The 18,229-nt window shown below is 43.5% G+C and overlaps 1 protein-coding gene across 3 annotated transcripts in view; it reads left to right on the forward strand.

The window, feature by feature from the left end:
• HS2ST1 (heparan sulfate 2-O-sulfotransferase 1) overlaps nt 1–18,229 on the forward strand; it is a 157,933-nt gene that overhangs the window by 15,188 nt on the left and 124,516 nt on the right. The gene's annotated exons all lie outside the window — the stretch shown is intronic.

Here is an 18,229-nt window from a genome sequence, read left to right on the forward strand (position 1 = left end):
TTATGTTGGCATAAGCAGCTTCGGGCTGGCATATGGAAGAAGTTTCTCTTCCCTGAAAATGCTAAACCTATTCCAAAATTGAAAGTATCTTATGTTGGCTTAGGTCCAGTTAAGTGTCTATCTCCCTATAAGTTCAGCTGTGCCTTGGCAGTAAGAGAAGTGCTACATTGAGGTTAATATTTGATATTTCTATAATAAGAAGAGATGGCATCTCCCAGTAATCCTACTTAGTTCGTTTTAATTCACCTCCATCCCAAGTCCACACATAAAAGGGAAGCTAATGGAAGCTGATTAAAATATTTGCATAATTAATATGGATATTCCTAGTAACAGATTTTTCCATAGTTGAAGAGGCCATCCTTAACACAGTTGTGTACTGAGCATGCACCAGTAGACAGGACCTGACCTTTCGAACTGTAGGTGTGGCTAGCTTCCTGCTTGGAAGGCGGCAAATCCGAGTTCCAGTCCTGTCTTGCTACTTAGGAGCTCCTGGTTCCTTGGCTCTTTTTTCTGTGGCTAGCTTTTCCTTTACTTTCCCCCTACACCCTTAGTAGTGTGCCAGAAGTGGAAGAAAATCAACGGTTTTCAGTCTTGTGTTTTTATAAATTGAATCTAAACCATTAGGAGCGAAATGTGCGGTCATTATTTTTCAAGTGTTTGGATTCTTTGGTGTACAATAACTTTTCCTCATAAGGAATCCCTATGAGGATTCATTGCACACCTTCATTTCTTCTGTTCATTTTGACTGTCTCTAGACAGTGCCAACTGTCAACTGCCATGTGCCAACTGCACTCCACTGATAACGAATTGTTTAATCCAGGCCTACAAATAAGTATATAAAAGTGTGTATTAAAATATGATTCAGGGTTGGTTTGATTAAAATCCCTAATAGAATATGGAGCCAGTAGGACTGAAATGAGAATTGTTCAGAATGGGGAGCCTCTCGGTCAAGAGGTAACGGATACCAAAGCCAAGAACATGGGCCCCTCAAAAATGTGAGATGGGAGGCCCACGAGAGATAACAGGTACCAGAACCTATGAAACACTCATCTATCATCTATAGACCGCCGTTTACTTTTATTAATTTACAATTTCCATCGTAATACCTGTCTCAGAGTACAGTGCTCTAGAAAAGGGCACCTCTCGTCTGAGATTCCTACCTATAAAGGAGTTCGGCAAGGATGCATCCTTGCCCCAATCTTGTTTAATTTTTACATAAACTCAATAGTTTTGCATTTTAATGATTTGGATTTGCACCCCCCGAAACCTGTTGGCAGACATGTTTCATTATTGCTCTATGCGGATGATATTGCCATTTTATCTCAAACCAGGATAGGTCTTGGTCGTGCTTTGACCTCCTTAGGTAAGTATACTGAGAAGGAGGCTTTAGAGATCAATTATTCTAAGACCAAGATAATGGTGTTTTCAAAGCACCCCAAAATCTTTAAATGGACAATAAATGGGCACAGTATTGAATATAGGTTTTTAAGTATTTGGGGGTAGTATTCCACCAAATTGGAACACATAAAGTATTCCACCAAATTGGAACACGTAAAGTATTCCACCAAATTGGAACATTTCCCAAGGTGCTCAACAGATGGCAAATGTGCCTTTTCTGCACTAGTGGCTATAAAATTGTTGAAGGCCAAGATATATCCCCAAATTCTTTATGGGGCGCAGATTGGTCCTCTGGAAAACTTCTCTCAGCTTGAAAGAGTACAAACTAAATTCCTGAGGGCTATTTTTCAGGTACCCAGGGGTACAGCAAATACTGTCCTTCGTAGGGAAGCAGGGGACACCACTCTGAAAGCAAAAGTATGGTTTTGCATAATTTTGGTTAAGCCTGGTCTTCTTTCTGGCTGGTCTTGCCCCCTTAGTGTTACCAGACAGTTTCGTTTCCAAATGGAAATCAGTTCTGAAATTAAAATTGCATCATTGGGCACATCTCAAGAAGATCTCATTGGGTGAGGATTAGAACAGGTGCTTTACTTTGTGAAGCAATGGCTCTGAGATATAGATTTGCAGGGGGAGTCCACATGGCTACCCAAGGGAATATACTTAGGTTCTCAAACTTTTTAAACGATAACTGGCTGAATATTTAGACCAGATCTTGGTACCAAAATTTAGGAGATTTCTCACCCTCACACGATTAAACATTCTCCCTTTGGCAGTACTTGATGGTAAATTCAAATGACTTCCTTATGATCAGCGCTGTTGTCCCTGCAGCTCAGGGGATATAGAGTCTATCACTCATGCTATTATTTATTGCCAGTTTTATAAGGATGCTCGCACCAAATTTATTGCTCCTATTTTAGCCATTTATCCTGGTCACACAGACCAATTTTGTTTGGAAATTATGCTGGCCAATTTTAAACCTGTAATTTCAGATAATGTGGCAAAGTTCTGTTTTGTGGTGTCGAAGCTCCGTAAAGACTGTATTAGTAATTTGAACAGTTTGTGATTTTGTAAACTTTTGAAATTCTTGAATTTTCTTATTAATGCTATTAATTGTTGTTGTTAATCTGGTCTGTGACCGCAATAAACATACTACTACTACTACCACCAAAGCCAAGAACGTGGGCCCCTCAAGAATGTGAGGCCCACGAGAGATAACAGGTACCAGAACCTGTCAAACACAGGCCATTAGCCAAATTCCTCAGTCAGCAGAAAGAGGATCTTGCTGGTACCAGGAGATACGATAGGGATTGAAGTTGTCAGAAAGGCCAGGTAGTAACTCATCTTCCCAGACTCTTAAGTGGCACCTCTGGGATATGTATGTTTACTAACCAATAACATGTATTAATTGCTTTATTGAGATGCTTGTTTGAAACCTATATAAGCTAGCCAACTGCATGGCTTCGGGGCTCAGTACCAGCTAGATACACTCTGACTGTACTCATGCCTTTCATAACATGAAATAAAAGCTTATTTTGAACATGCACCCTTGCTGCATTTGACTTCTTTCAGTCAGGCAACAAGCAAAATTGCGGGAACTCTTTCTAATCCTCTTTGATTCTGGCAAGACTCCCCATTCTCTATCAATGTGATAGAAGGATGAACGCAAGGGGCTGAATCAAAGAGGAAGGCAACGTTCCAGAAGAGTTTCCCCCCGCAAACTCCCCCCCCGCCCCGCGCAAGGCAGTGGGGTACTCATTTTAATTTTTAGGAATATTGAAATGTTTAGATTCTCTGGTATCTAATAACCTTACTCATAATGAATCCCTATGAGGATTCATTATACACCTTTGTTTCTCCTGTTCATTTTGACTATCATTAGACAGTGCCAACAGTCAACTGCCATGTGTCAACTACATCCCCCGCACGCTCCCCCCCTCACACTGGGGTACTCCGTTTGTTTTTTAGGTATTTTTGAAGTGTTTAGATTCTTTGGTGTCTTTATTACACGCCTTCATTTCTTCTGTTCATTTTGACCCCACTGCTTTGCAGGTGGGGTGGGGAATTAGTGGCATCCCATGTTGCAACTAACCTGCAACCCACAAGCCACTGAGTACTCAGTTTATATTTTAGGATTTTTTTGAGGTGTTTAGACTCTTTGGTGTGTAATGAATCCTCATAGGGATTCATTATGAGGAAAGGTTATTAGACACCAAAGAGCCTAAACACTTGAAAAAAATCCTAGAAAGTAAACAGAGTAGTACCCCATTGCCTTGTGGGTGGGAGTGGGGTATAGTAGGTACATGGCAGTTGACAGTTGGCACTGTCGAAAAGACGGTCAAAATGAAGGTGTGTAATGAATCCTCATAGAGATTCATTGAGGGAATATTATTATACACCAAAGAATCCAAACACCTGAAAAATAGTGACCACACATTTTGCTCCATAACTCCCACTTCTACAAGGGCTAGAGCTTAGCTTTTGTTTTGTTTTTTTTAAATGAAAGCTGGGAATCTGGGGGAATTAATAGAAGGAATCCAAATCTCGAATCGATTTGAATCAAATCAGGCACTATTTGATTTGTACCTGAATCTTGCCAATGGACCAGAGGGGTGATTTGTTTTGTCTACAAATCACCCAAATCAGCTAGATTCGGGTACAAATCAATCTGTATCTGAATCAATTGGCACATACCTAGTTTACAGCTACTTAATGGCACTATGAACCGCTCCCAAGCAGGAGCTTTAATGGAGGGCTCCCTCTGAGGGTCCGTGCCCTGATACTCGGGGAGGCTCTTCTTCTCACGCACAACTAGGGTTATATCAAGCTCCCTCCCCAGCCCTGTATGGTCTCTGCTTGAAGAAAGACAAAAAGGTGTACAAAAAAGACGCTAAAAAGATGTGCCATGCAGAAGACCCCAAGAAGCGCGGTGCCAAGCCTTGCAAGCACCACAAGCTCTCGGCGACTCAGTTGCCGGTCCAGCTGGCCTCGCCTTTGCCTCGGTACCCGCTCACAAACTTTAGTCTGGAAGAGGAGATTTGACAGCCAGTGGTGCCTGCGGGCCCAACTCTACCTACAGAGATCATGAGTAGGGTGCCCTTGCCCAAGAAGGATCCCTTCTCTCCTGATGTTGCTGAATGACTGCAAGATTTTATTTCTAGGTATTATGAAAACTGTCTCTCCTCTGGCACCCACCTCCAACCCCCTTGCTGAGATTTCTGTTCCTGAAGATCCACTCCCCCCCCCACCCCCATTGGTTCCCAGGGCTCCAACCCGTCTGGCCTGGTCATCCTCCTTTGCTTCCAGCCCTGTAAGGGGGGCCATTCTGTGTTAACGCTGGTGTGTTAACGCTGGTGTGTTAACCACCCAGAGAGCTTGTGTTTTGGGCGGTATAGAAATCTGTTAAATAAAATAAATAAATAAATTCCTGTCACAGAAAGGGGGTGATTCTTGTCATGAGGGGGCAAAGACACAGAAAATGCAACAGGTCTCCCTCCTCTTCCTATTTACTACATTTTTACACCACCTTTCTGCCTTGACAAAAGCACCCAAAACAGTTTACAATATTAAAAGAAGCAAATTACAGAATGTTAATAAAACATTGTCTCAGGCTGTTGGTCTTTTCAGGAGCTGAGGACGAGCTCTCTGGTCTGGGTTCATCCTTTCTTGCATTCCTCTCAGGGCACACTGGTCTTTAAGTACTGCTGGGAAGCAGTCCACCCAGAGAGCCCAAGCATCTTCGCAGGGCTGTTTCCTCGCCTTCCAAGATCCCCCCCCCGCCCATCCCTGACTCCACTCCGAGCTAACTAAAGGCAAACTTTAAAGTGTGTGTGTGGTTGTTTTTTGAAAACTAAAAGTTACAACAATGATTCTTGTTTCTCTGCCTACTGATTATGTACCTGAATACAGTTATGGGGCTGATACAGAAATTTGAGAGTTAGGAATATACACCATTGAAACATTTATGGTAGCTCCAGGATTTCTTAAGCAGTTTGCAAAGCAGTTATTCTGCTAACATTTGTGTTATAATCTCTCTAAAGAGTATAAAGATAGTAGCCTAATTTGTTAGAACACAGTGATGCAGAGAACATGCTGATGACACCAAATCTGTTTCTCCTTGTCATCAATATCAAGAAATGGCATTAGCCCTTTCATTGCCTGCCTACAGGCAGTAATGGGCTGGATGAGGGATAGGTACATGTTGCGTAGGTGTTAGCAGTACTACTGAAGCTGAAACCAAGTAAGATGGACGTGCTCATGGTTGGGGGTCATAATCTGAAAGATGAGATAGAACTTCCTGTTCTGGATGAGGTTACACTCCCCCAGGAAGAAGAGGTTTGTAGCTTGGGAGTGCTCATGGACCCTGGTCTCACCCTGGTGCCTCAGGTTGAGGCTGTGGCCAGGAGCACTTTTAACCAGCTACAATTGATTTGTCAACTCTGCCCATTTCTTGAGAATGACCTGAAAACAGTGGTATACCAGCTGATTGGACTTCTACAATGCATTCTGTGTAAGCCTGCCTCTGTATGAAGTTTGGAAATGTCAGTTCAAAATGCAGCAGCCATATTGGTCTTTGGGGTATCCTGGAGAGACCACATTATGCTTGCTCTTAAACAGTTGCACTGGCTGGTGTTATATTTCCGGGCAAAGTGCTAGTTATTACCTTCTAAATTTTGAATGGCCTCGGTCCAGGTTACCTGAGAGAGCACCTTTCTCTACAAGATACCCCTACTTATTAAGAATCATCATGAGGGTTCTGTCTTTGGGTACCACTGGTTTGTCTGGTGACTACGTGGGATCGGGTCTTCTCAGTTGTTGCCCCTGGGTTATCCTCTTTGGAGGCCTTCAGAAGAGTCTTAAAGAACCATCTTTTTTGCTTGGCTTTTAAAGATATTTAGTTTACTTTCAATCTGGTTTAAACCAAATGGAATTTACACTGTGTACAAAGGAATTTTTGGCCAGCCACTGGTGCCTCCCAAAACTGTCTCTAGGGGAGTCCCCCAATGCTCAGGGACAGAGTCTTGAGAGGCACAAGTAGATGCATAGGGTAGGGAGGATTGCCAGAAATGCCCCCCTCCCAAATGACACAAAACCCTGGCACATCAGTGCATGGTTGAATGCCCTCATTTGGAACTGCTTGAGTGGAACAAAATTACACTATGTTCAGTAGGAAAATCTCAAAGTATGCTCAGAGTTGCACCCTTTATATATTCAGTGTGCATTCTTAATTGTTCATGGAAAGACACTATTAACCAGTGGAGAACAAAATACTAATTTGTAAATAAAATGGCAGAATGACTTGAGAAAAATTATTTTTGCCTACCCCCTCCTTCAGGTTGTAGATGACAGACAGATGACACAATCAAGTCTCTACACTTGTTTATTGCTGAATAGTAATATATGTTGAAACATATGCAAAATGTAAGTGGTGTTTTGATAAAACATAGCTGTCAAGTGTTTATGCAAACTTTGGTGTAATTGCTATAAAACTGCAGTGTGTATGGGAAAGAGCTCTTTCATTGCTTGATTGAAAAAGCAGATCTCTTCTTGGTTCAGTTGTACAAATCATGATCCCAAAGGAATGTCTTCATTTTTTCTCTGGACTTTGTCTTGATATGTATTTGGGTTTGGCATATGTCCTCCATGGTTGGTGCTGCCATAGGAACTATTCACATGGAAGACGTGTACTGAAAGGCCACAAGAGAAAAATTTCAAAGCAGGTAAAAGGTGGCAGGAAAAAAGTGTGAGATTAGGGATGATAGCATATGTGTGGAAATTTAGAAAAATAGTGCAATAGACCTATCTTTACATTTTCTCAGTATGCAGTGAGCAGCCTGTTCTCCAAATTGTCCCACCCACCAGTGGTCCCTCTAATTTTTCTCATATTTGTGCAGAATGAGTTTTGTTCTGGGCGGCAGTATCAAGGTAGCATGTGCACACATGAATTCAGAATGGGACCTTCTTGATTTGACCTGAGCGGGATCTAAAACTAACTGAGCAGACATCAAAACATTTGTGAGCACATGCACATGCCTTAGAGGGAACAGTGCCACCCACAGTACATGTTGCCACAGGGCATCATGTATAGTGCTTCATAAGCTCTAGAGCAGGGATTCTCAAACTTGGGTCCTCAGGTGTTATTGGACTTCAACTCCCTTAATCCCCAGCCTCAGTGGCCTTTGGTTGGGGATTATGGGAGTTGAAGTCCAGTAACACCTGAGGACCCAAGTTTGAGAATCACTGCTCTAGACAGAGCTGCAGTCATGATGTGATGCTATCTAATAAATACCTTAGACATATGTATTTTTCATTTGTTACTGCCACTTCTAAGCAGCAACAAAAAGCAACATTGGTCTTACTATGAAGGGATCTTTTTTCTTAGGTGGAAATGCAGGGGTTGCTGCTATTTAGTTCTGTTGTAACTTATTTTTCTTTCAAAAGTGCCTTCCTCTGTCTTTCACTATATGCCTTCGATTTCAGTGTATGGATTATATTTGCTTTAAAAGGAAGAGCTTTGCAAAAGCTGTTGGCAGATTACACACACACACACAAGGTTATTGTGCACTTGAAGATCCTTTGGACAAAGCATTGGTTGCTTGGATCACAGGTGTTCTCATGCCCAAGCAACAAGTAAAATTCTTTACCACTACGGAGTGGGAGTATTTTTTTTTTTTTTGCAATATCATTTGTGTTTTGGCTGAGGCTAAAAAGCAACCAGTGGGTTGAAGAAGGGGAATGATCTCACCAGTATCCATAACACATGTGTTTGTGCATGTTTAAGCTTGTGATCACATCTGCCTCATCTAAAGTGTAGTGAAGAATTCGGTAGTTTTTAATCAATTCACTGGGCTCCTTTAAGATGCAATAGATTCCATATACTCCTCAGGCCAAATGTCGGTAGTGCCTTTTCCCAAATTGTTTAAGGAAGTTAGGTTCAAGAACAACTAACTCCTCCTCCGCCTCAGGCTTTAATTGGGCGGGGGTCGCCCTGAGAAAGGGGAGGAGGATGGAGAGGGTGATCTGGCTGAGCAAGCAGCCAATGACACCATCTCCACTGCCACGTCTGCAAGAGCTTCTTCCTTGACAGGGGAGACCCCTCCCCCTCTACATCAGCCACCACGGGTGGTTTTTGTTACTGGAGCAGGCAGTGCCTCCAGAAAGGTGAGCATGCATGCAATGATTTCTTGGGGGACAGGCAATTTGAAGTAGGCCACCTCTTGCTGCCCTCACCCCCCCCCATATGACCAGCATTATCACCCCTTCTGGGCATCCTGCTGGAGAACATATTTTGGGTTTTAAATTAAAGCCCTAGCTCTGTTGGGTGGGGGGAGAGGGAGAGCCTTTAGGGGGTGTGGGGCCAAGGGTGGATGGTCTATTTATGCTGTGTGTGCCACACACAGTGTTGTTTGTAGCACTGCAGTGCGCACACATATGCTAGGAAAACCCCCAACTATAAGCAGGCTTTACTTGGGGGCAGGAGCAAGCAACAGTGGGGTAACTACATCCAAGGGAAGCACAGGAGAGGGGATTACTGTGGCCTAACCCAGTCTCCTCCTAACCCAGTCCTACTGTACCTACCAACCTGAATTTCTCCCTTTCTCCAAACTAGGCCCTATTGAAAAGAAATAAATCTAACCAAGGCAAGGGGGTGTGAGGATGTGTGGGACTCACCAATCCATCTTTTTTCCAGCATCTTCAGCTGGAGTCTGACCAGGGGCCCCAGGCAGTTGGGCCGAGTGCACACTGGCACTTAACAGCCGGAGGGAGGACAGATGGGGGCTAGGAGATAGGCCATCTATCCACCAGAAAAGAAAAACCACTTAAGAAAACAAAAAAGCAGTTGGTTCTGAAAAATAAGGATGTGCACAAACTGGTTCGTGTGCTCGCAGGAGGCGGGGGATGGGGTTCTTTAAGGGGCAGGAGGATGCTCTTACCTGCCTCACCATTTCCCCCCCACCAGCACTCTCCCCAAAAGCGCTGGTGTGGGGCTGCAGTGTACCTCCTTGCAGCCCTGCTGAATGTCGTCATGCAAATGGCTGATGTGTGTGCCATTTGAACCCCCTGCCTATGAACCAGCTCAAACACTGGACTTCTGAACCGGTTTGGCACTCCAGAAAAGGAGCACTGAACCGGTTTGTGCATATCCCTACTACAAAAGAAAAACAGACAGATAAGCTTCTGCCTCCTAGGCCCATCAAAAAGGCAGATCCAGGAAGGCAGGCAGCCAGCTCTTCCTCCAGAGATCCAGAGGCAGAGTGAAGCCAGGCAGATACTGCCTGCCTTTAAATGCAGTTTAAAACTCACTCCTTTTTGCTCCCCTTCGCTCATCCCTCCCCCCCTTCCCCAGCCAAGGGGGACAGAGTTGCCCTGACAACCTTGATTTTGAATAACAGGCCAACCAGGAGAAAGGAGATCGTGACAACGGCAGAAAACCAATAGCAAGGACAGGATTTTTGTCAGCAGAAATCGCAGTCGCCATGCTGCTTGAACTTTCAAACCAGTTTTGTTAGAACCAAGATTGATCAGATTCGAACATGGACCGGCTCTCTCTTTTTGATACCTTGCCAGTCCATGTTCGAACCAGATCTGTTCAAATTGAACCGGTGTGGCACACCCCTATTCCTTTATGGGTATTGTGTATTGATTCAGCCTGTGCCTCGTTACTACTGTTGGTATTTGTTCTGATACTCATCTTAAAATATAGTTATGACCTGTTGTCATGAAAATGAGAAGCAGGGTCTTTGGCAAGCAGAATTGATAAGTTTGAGAGCAACACATGGGCCAACTTTCATCTGTAGTTAATACTCTGACAAATATATAAAATCAATGCTTTTTAAATTCCAGGTGATGAATAGGATTCATTTGGCCTTTAGTTCACAAAACATATTGGAATGGCTTGCCATTGATTGACCTGTCTCAGTTCTTCATTATTGATTAGGATGTGTCATGATAGGTGAAAAGGCTTTAAGTGCTTCTGCCAGCAATGAATGTCCAAAATAAAAAGTGAATTAGAATGGCAGCAAAAATAAACTCAACTCCTATATTTTTCATAGCTGGATGATCTAAACTGTTAAGTTTCATTTTGACTTGAGAGCTTCTGACCTACAATAAAAGTTGTATATGTTCCAAAGTCTTTATTTAACTGCTTATTTAAATTTGTCTCTTAGTTCCCTGCATTCAAAAATTGATTAGCTTAATTATGCAAAGTTTTATTTAATACTCAACTTATTTAATAGTTCTGGAATTGTCCAGTTGGTACTCAGAACTTTACACATAATCTATTTTTGAAATCCATGCATGGAAATACACTTGCACAGAACTGTGACTTAAAAGGCAGGATGCAAAATTGGTTTGGTTTCACATCGTGGCTTGCTGGACAGATTTCCCAGTTTAAGCAAGATAGAATATTTGGTAGCCCATGAGGTAAGGAGAAATGGCAAGTGAACGTGTGCTTGGCTTGCATTCTCAATTGATACCGTGGTTTTATGGTTGTGCAAATTAGACCACTTTTGATCACACTTTCCTATGTCATATAAATAGGCATTGGTGCAAAATGATGTAATGTTATTTTGGGGATCTTGCATACTTAACTACAATTTATTTTCCCCAGGTTGGATATTTACTCACCCAAGGTTAACTGGTAAATTACAAATGAGATTGTTAAGGCATTGTGAATTTTAAGCAACTAACTAGGATATTTATCTCAATTTCTTCTGAATATTGAGTTTAATAGTGTTTATAGTATGCAATATCTAACTTGCTTACAACTGCTTTAATGCATGCTTTGTACTTATTTCCCCTCCAATAGTTTCCTGCCAATCTGCTAAAGTTATTTGCTAGTACTGGCAAATACTAGTAAATATTAGCTGGGGTTTATTGTGAATTAAGCACCTTTATTGCTTTGAAAGAGACTTGGCTTAGATGCATGCAGAATGCAATGCAACTAGTATAGGGCTTGATAAACCCCAGGTGCCAGCTCACCGGTGCACCTAGAAATGGTGCCTAGAGAAAACTGGCTCAGTTATTTTTTTCAGAGCAATTAAACCCCTTAAGTCACAGCCTTCTGATTCCTTCTCTTCTCCAAATTCTCCTGTGCGTACTTTCCTCCACTTCATGACGGGCCTCCTCATCATTTTGCTTGGAGCAGTATTGCAACGAAGAAGCTGGATTGCAAGACTGGTGACTGCTGCCTGATGTAGGGATGGTAATGGACAGGAGGAGAGCATGTGCATGCTGGTCAAGAGGGAGAGAGGAAGCTACGTGTTACTGCTGATTCTCTGAAAGGAGGAAGTTCCAGGTTGTGTTTTCCTTCCCAATTAGGAGGTGGCCTCTGTAGAATGGGGATATGGGAAGGGAAAGGGCTGGAATTGCTTACTCAAGATAACTTTTTACTAGAGTTGTGCATGAATAGTTGTGATTTTGATTTGACCTCAAATTTTGATTCAGCCTTGATTCAGAGTCAAATTTCTTAATCGGAAATTAATGATTTGCCCATAACAGTTTGGGCCCTGGACACCTAAGGGACCACCTGGTCCCAAGGGTTGCTGCCTGCTTGACAAGGTCATCTGAGGGGGCTCAGGGTGCCGACAATGAAGGAGGCTCAACTGTTGTTCACTCGGGGACAGGGCCATCTCGGTTTTGCCCCCAGACTCTGGAATGCTCTTCTGGTGGCTATTTGCTCCTCAGTCTCCATCTCAGTTTTTAGAAAGTGTGTTAAATCTTGGCTTTTTACACAGGCTTTTATGATTGTCTTGCACAAGAGAAATAAGCAAGCGGGTGATGTTTAAACATTTTAATAACAGTACCTACACTTCAGGAACATCATTGGCACAAGTCATGCTCTTACACAATGCAACAGCTGCCACAGTACAGCAGCAACCTTAGTAGCCAGCAAGCACAGCAATAAGCTCAACTACAGCAATGTCTTCAGCCACATTTTGCCTTGTAATTCAGATTGCAGAGCAGCGAGTGAAGCACAAGTTACTCTCAAGGACAGAAATGGAGCTCATCTCTTACCATAAGAAGTCTTGATTCTTCTCCAGCATAAGCGGGCATCCCTGTTTGCTTGCTTATGTCTGGATATCACACCATGGCTTCAGATTGGTGCTGGGCCCTGACTGACAGCCTGACAGAGATGAGTCAGGGCACCAGTTCATAGTGCATCATTGGCATGGTGTGTGCTTGTGCATGACTGCGTGTGTCAGGAGTGCTAGAGGGTAGACTAGCACATTTGGGTTTGGGATTGGCAAGGGTGGGGTGAGCTGCCAGCAGTGTTGTAATGGGTGAGGATGATCCGGCTGCAGGGCCAGGCTCCTCTGAAAGGAGAGCCTGCACATAATCATATCAGTCGAGACTGAGACAACTTAGGAAGTAGGTCCCTCTCTCCGTTGCCCACCACTAACAGCAGCAACATCCCTCCCTCTGCCTGCCATTGTGCTTCTGGCTCTGCTTTTCACTCTGCTGGACATCTTGGGGTTTTAAAAAAATTCACCCCTACTCAGATGGGAGGAAGGAAGAAGCATCTTTAACAGGGTGTGGGGTGTTCTATTTATAATCTGTGTGACACACACAGCACTATTGATAGTAAGGATGTGCATGAATTGATTTTTTTCAATTTGATTTGTACCCAAATCGAGTCACCCCCAATTTGTTTTGGGTCCGAATCTGCCCCCCAATCACCCCAGATTCAATTTGTACCCAAATTCTCTGAATCCAAATCAGTTCGGGGCAAAAAGGGCCCCAGGGGCAAAAGAGGGGGGTGGGTGGTAGTGCCCAATGGGTAGAAGCTTACCACCCAAATCTCAAAGAAATTGGGCAAAGGAGTGATTTTTAAAGAATTTTTGAAGTTGCTGCATCTTTAAGCTTTCCTCCATAGGGAATAATGGGGATTTCAGCAGCCTTAGTGATAACTCACTGGGATGGCCCAGAGCAGATTGTGGTGGGTGGCAGTGCCCAATGGGTACAAGGAAGCTACCCCCCGTATTCCAAATAAATTGGGCAAAGGGGTGTTTTTTAAACTTCTTTTGAAGTTTGCATGTCTTTGGGGCAGAAAAGGGGTTTTTGGGACAGAAGAATGGGTCAGGTGGTAGTGCCCCAGTGGGTGCCTGCTACCACCCAGATTTCAAATAAATTGGTGAAAGGGATGATTTTTTTGATTTTTTTCTGAAGTTTGCACATCTTTAAGCTTTTCTCCCATAGGGAATAATGGGGAATTTCAGCAGCCCCATAACTACACTTGGGGGGCACCAGGGTGGCCCAGAGTGGGTTGTGTGGTGTAGTGCAGATAGGTTGCCAGTCACCTCCAAAATGACAAACCCATGGGTCACTGGGTTTTGTTCTCAATGTCTGAGGTGTTCTGAGAGTAGAATCTCTGGAAGTAAATGAGAGAATTCACACACACACACACTCTAAAGGCTTTATGGAGGGGCTGTTCTTGGAGGAGACCAAGCGACCATGGGACAAGTCTAAGTGAAGGGAAGGCAAAGAAGGACAAGGTATTATTGTGTCCTCACTCTAACCACCTCCATCCTGCAGTCCTGCCACCTAATCCCTCCCTTCCCCAAACTAGGCCCTATTTAAAGAACTCTTAAGTTCTGATAACCTGACCAAGGCAGGGGTCTCTTGCCTTCCAGCATCTTCAGCTGGATTCTGCCAGGTGTTGGAGGCACTCTTGGGCTCAGCAAATACTGGGACTTGGCAACTGGGGAGATCGCAGGTGGGCACCAGTCAGGAACTCACCCCCCACCCCCAAAAAATGGTAATCAGAGGAAGCCTGGCAGTCTGGGCACCACACATCAGCCTACAGAAACAAACAAACAATCCTCCAGGAACAGGCAACATGCAGACAGTGGCAGCAGGACTGCAATTTTTTTTTTAAAAAAAACACAGCACCCCAGTTACTAAAGCCACTGGGGGCCGGCTACAGCCTACAAGCAATAAGAAAATAAAAATAAAAATGAATAAAATTCCAAATAGTACCCAGTTAAAGCCTAGGGGCTGCTGGTACGTTTTAAACAAAATTGGGGGGATGATCACAGCACCCCAGTTATTAAAGGGGAGTGGCTAAAAACAATGAGAGAGAAAAGAAACCACAAAAGGAAATTCCAAACAGCCCCCAGTTCAAGCCACTGAGGCTATTGTTTTTTAAAAAATAAAATAAAAGCAGTTGCTTACAGCACTGCAAATTAAAAGGATTAAGGAAAAAGAAGTCAGATAAGCCTGCCTGCTTCCACTCACAGTGTCATGGTCAGGCAGGCCCAGACCACTGCCACCACTCTGCTCTCAGTGCTTCTGCAGTCTGTCTCTGACAGTTCTCTCCTGAGGCACAAAAAGCAATGGCGCCTCTAAGCAGCCCCTTAAATACACTTTGAAAAGTCCTCATTCGGTCTTCTCCAGCCAATAGGGGCACAGTTGCCCATGCCAACACTTTATTTGAATAACAAGCCAATAAAAAAGCAAGGCGATCTCAAGCCAATCAGAAGCCAGTGCCAGAAAACCAATTGGCAATTAAAAAACAGACACAAAATGGTGACTGTCATGATAATCATGTGATTTAATTTGTGATGAATTGGGAAGATTTGATTCGCCCTCAAATGAGCCCCTTCATTTAAAGAGCAATTTGATTCACAGGTGAATCCATGGATCAGTCCTGTGGTTGTCTTTGGTTTAGTATTGCCATCTCCTTTGCAGTATGAGATGATGCCTTTTAGCATCTTCCTATATTGCTGCTGCTCTATATAAGTGTTTCCCATAGTCTGGGAAACATACCAGTGGGAATTTGAACCAGCAAACCTCTGACTTGCTGGTCAAGTTGTTTCCCCAGTGCACCATTAGGTGGCTGTCCCCTACGTATTACGTTACGTCCCCTTAAAATGCTTCTTTTGAAGAGTAGATATATGAACACTTTGCCATGGACAGAAGATACCATTATTTCACCTTTCCCATGGTGTATATTTACCTTTTTGAAGGTGATGTGCTTAAGTAATGTACTTTCAAAATGTTTTTTTAGATTTTCAGTTGAGAAAAGGTATTAGGACATACGTTTTGTCCCAAACTTATGCTCCTGCTCCTTCCTTCATATGAGTGTGTTGGCACTAGTCCTGACCAGGATATTAAGAGGTAGCTATTTTATTACATCTTTTATTTGTTCCAGGTAGCCTTATCTCTCTTATTAGTAAGTTATTTGTAAAAGGGATAAAGAGAATCTGGTTTACGTCTCCCTCCCCCACACAACTTCTGTCACTAAGTCTGGTAATTTTGTCAAGTGTTTACTGTCTGGCTCTTAAACTTTTTTGGCTGGCTTCCATATCCAAAGAAAACTTGTCAAGGCCTGAACTGGTATTTAGGTGAAGCAGTTAAGAAGTTTTTAATATTTATGTTGTTAATATTTATTTTATTTAAAATATTTCTATACTGCCCAAAACTTGCATCTCTGGGTGGTTTGCAATTAAAATCATTTAAACATTAAATCAATTAAAATCTTTTAAACATTAAAAACATCATTAATATTAAAATCATTTAAAAACCAAGATTAAAAATACTAAAATGATAACTCTAATTAAAAGCCTGGGTGAATAAATGTGTCCTCAGTGCCTTTTAAAAAGTTGCCAGAGATGGGGAGGCTCTTATTTCAACAGGGAGCGCATTCCCAAGTCCAGGGGCAGCAACTGAGAAGGCCTGTTCCTGAGTAGCTGCCAGGAGAGTTGGCGGCAACTGCAGATGAAGCTTTACAGATGATCTTAACAGGTGATGGGGCTCATGGTGAAGATGTTAATACCCAGGGCTTAAGCTGTTTAGAGCTTTATGGATAATAACCAGCTCCTTGTATTTTACCCGGAAACGTATTGACAGCCAGTGTAGTTCATTCAACGCAGGGGTAATATGGTCTCTCCTAGATGACCCAGAGACCAACCTGGCCACCACATTCTTGACCAATTGCAGTTTCTGGGCTATGAACAAAGGCAGCCCCACATAAGAGCGCATTACAGTAATCCAGCCTAGAGGTTACCAGCATATGTACCATCATTTTGAGGTCATTCTCAAGAAACAGATGCAGCAGGCGTATCAGCCGAAGCTGATAAAAAGCACCTCTGGCCACGACCTCAACCTGGGACACCAGGGAGAAGTTCAGATTCAGAAGCACCCCAAGACTTCGTACCTGTTCCTGCCAGGGGAGCGTGACCCCATCCAGAAATGGCAGATCAGAATTGTCTCCTCAGTTCTGACCCCACACAATATGTACCTCAATCTTATCTAGATTCGGCCTCAGTTGGTTATCCCTCATCCAGTTCGTTACTGGCTCCAGGCAGGCAATGTTGTTATTTATTTATTTTATTTTAATAATTTATTTTATTTATTTATTGTTGACATGGAGAAAGAGATTTGGGGTGTCATCAGCATACTGATGATCTCTCCCAGCGTAGACAATATGGAGCCCTGAGGGACACCATATGAAAGTTCATATTTTGAAGAACAGTCTCCAGGAGACACCATCTGGAATCTGCCTGTGAGGTAGGAGCAGAACCACTGCAAAGCAGTGTCTCCCACCCCTAGTACTCTGACATTCCAAAAGGATACTATGGTCAAGAGCATTGAAAGCTGCCGAGAGATCCAAAAGAACCAACAGAGTCACACTCCCCCTGTCAATTCCCAATTGGAGATCATCCATCAGGCTGACCAAGGCAGTCTCCACCCCATAGCCCACCGGAAAGCCAGTTTGAAATGGGTCTAGATGATCAGTTTCCTCCAAGACTGTCTGGAGCTGGGAGGCCACCACCTTCTCATTTACCTTGCCCTGCCATGGAAGGTTGGAGACAGGCCTGAAGTTGCTTAACTCTGAGGAATCCAAGGTAAGCTTCTTCAGAAGTGGTCTGATTGCCTCCTTCAGACAAGGAGGCATCCTGCCTTCCCTCAGAGAAGCATTTATAGTCTCTACCCGCTAAAACAGCCTCCTTGCCAGTTAATATAAGCCATGTTGGGCAAGGATCAAGAGGGCAGGTGATAGGCTTCACGATACCAAGCAACTTCTCCATATCCCCCGGAGTCACAAACTGAAATTTATCCAGGGTCATCACATAAGAGGAGATGCTGGACACCTCGACATCAGACTCTGTAACAATTGTGGAGTTTGAATCTAAGTTGGCCCAAATACAAGAGATTTTGTCCGCAAAAAACTCATTTAAAAGGTCACAGTGAGTAATTGCTGGTTCCAAGTACTGATTCATAGGAAGCTGCCATATATTGAGTGAGACCATTGGTCTATCTAGCTCAGTATTGTCTACTCAGACTGACAGCAGCGTCTTCAAGGTTGCAGGCAGGAATCTCTATCAACCCTATCTTGGAGAAGCCAGGGAGGGAACTTGGAACCTTCTTTTGCTCTTTCCAGAAGGCTCTATCCCCTGTGGGGAATAGCTGACAGTGCTCACACTTCTAGTCTCCCATTCATATGCAACCACGGTGGATCCTGCTTAGCTAAGGGGACAGGTCATGCTTGCTACCACAAGACTGGCTCTTCATTCATTCATTCATTCAAGGGGGAAGGGGCGCACACTAGCCCCCTCACAACCCTGAACAACTCCGTCATACGTAAACTTGTGGACGTGATACGGGAGGAAAAGAATAGCTTATTTGCTGCATGTATCGCCTGAGCATAGATATTCAAGATATCTATCTGTCGGATTCGAGTTGTCTTTCTCCACTTGCGCCCTAGTCGTCTACCTCACCGCTTCAGCCCCCGTAGTTCTTCCATATACCAAGGGGCCAATTTTCTGTTCTTCCATTACCACCATTGCCTCCTGAGTTGCGCACCCTACCACACTTCCTACCCGCCCTGTTG

The sequence above is a fragment of the Hemicordylus capensis genome, chromosome 4, assembly GCF_027244095.1.
Source record: "Hemicordylus capensis ecotype Gifberg chromosome 4, rHemCap1.1.pri, whole genome shotgun sequence".
Taxonomy (NCBI): Eukaryota; Metazoa; Chordata; class Lepidosauria; order Squamata; family Cordylidae; genus Hemicordylus; species Hemicordylus capensis.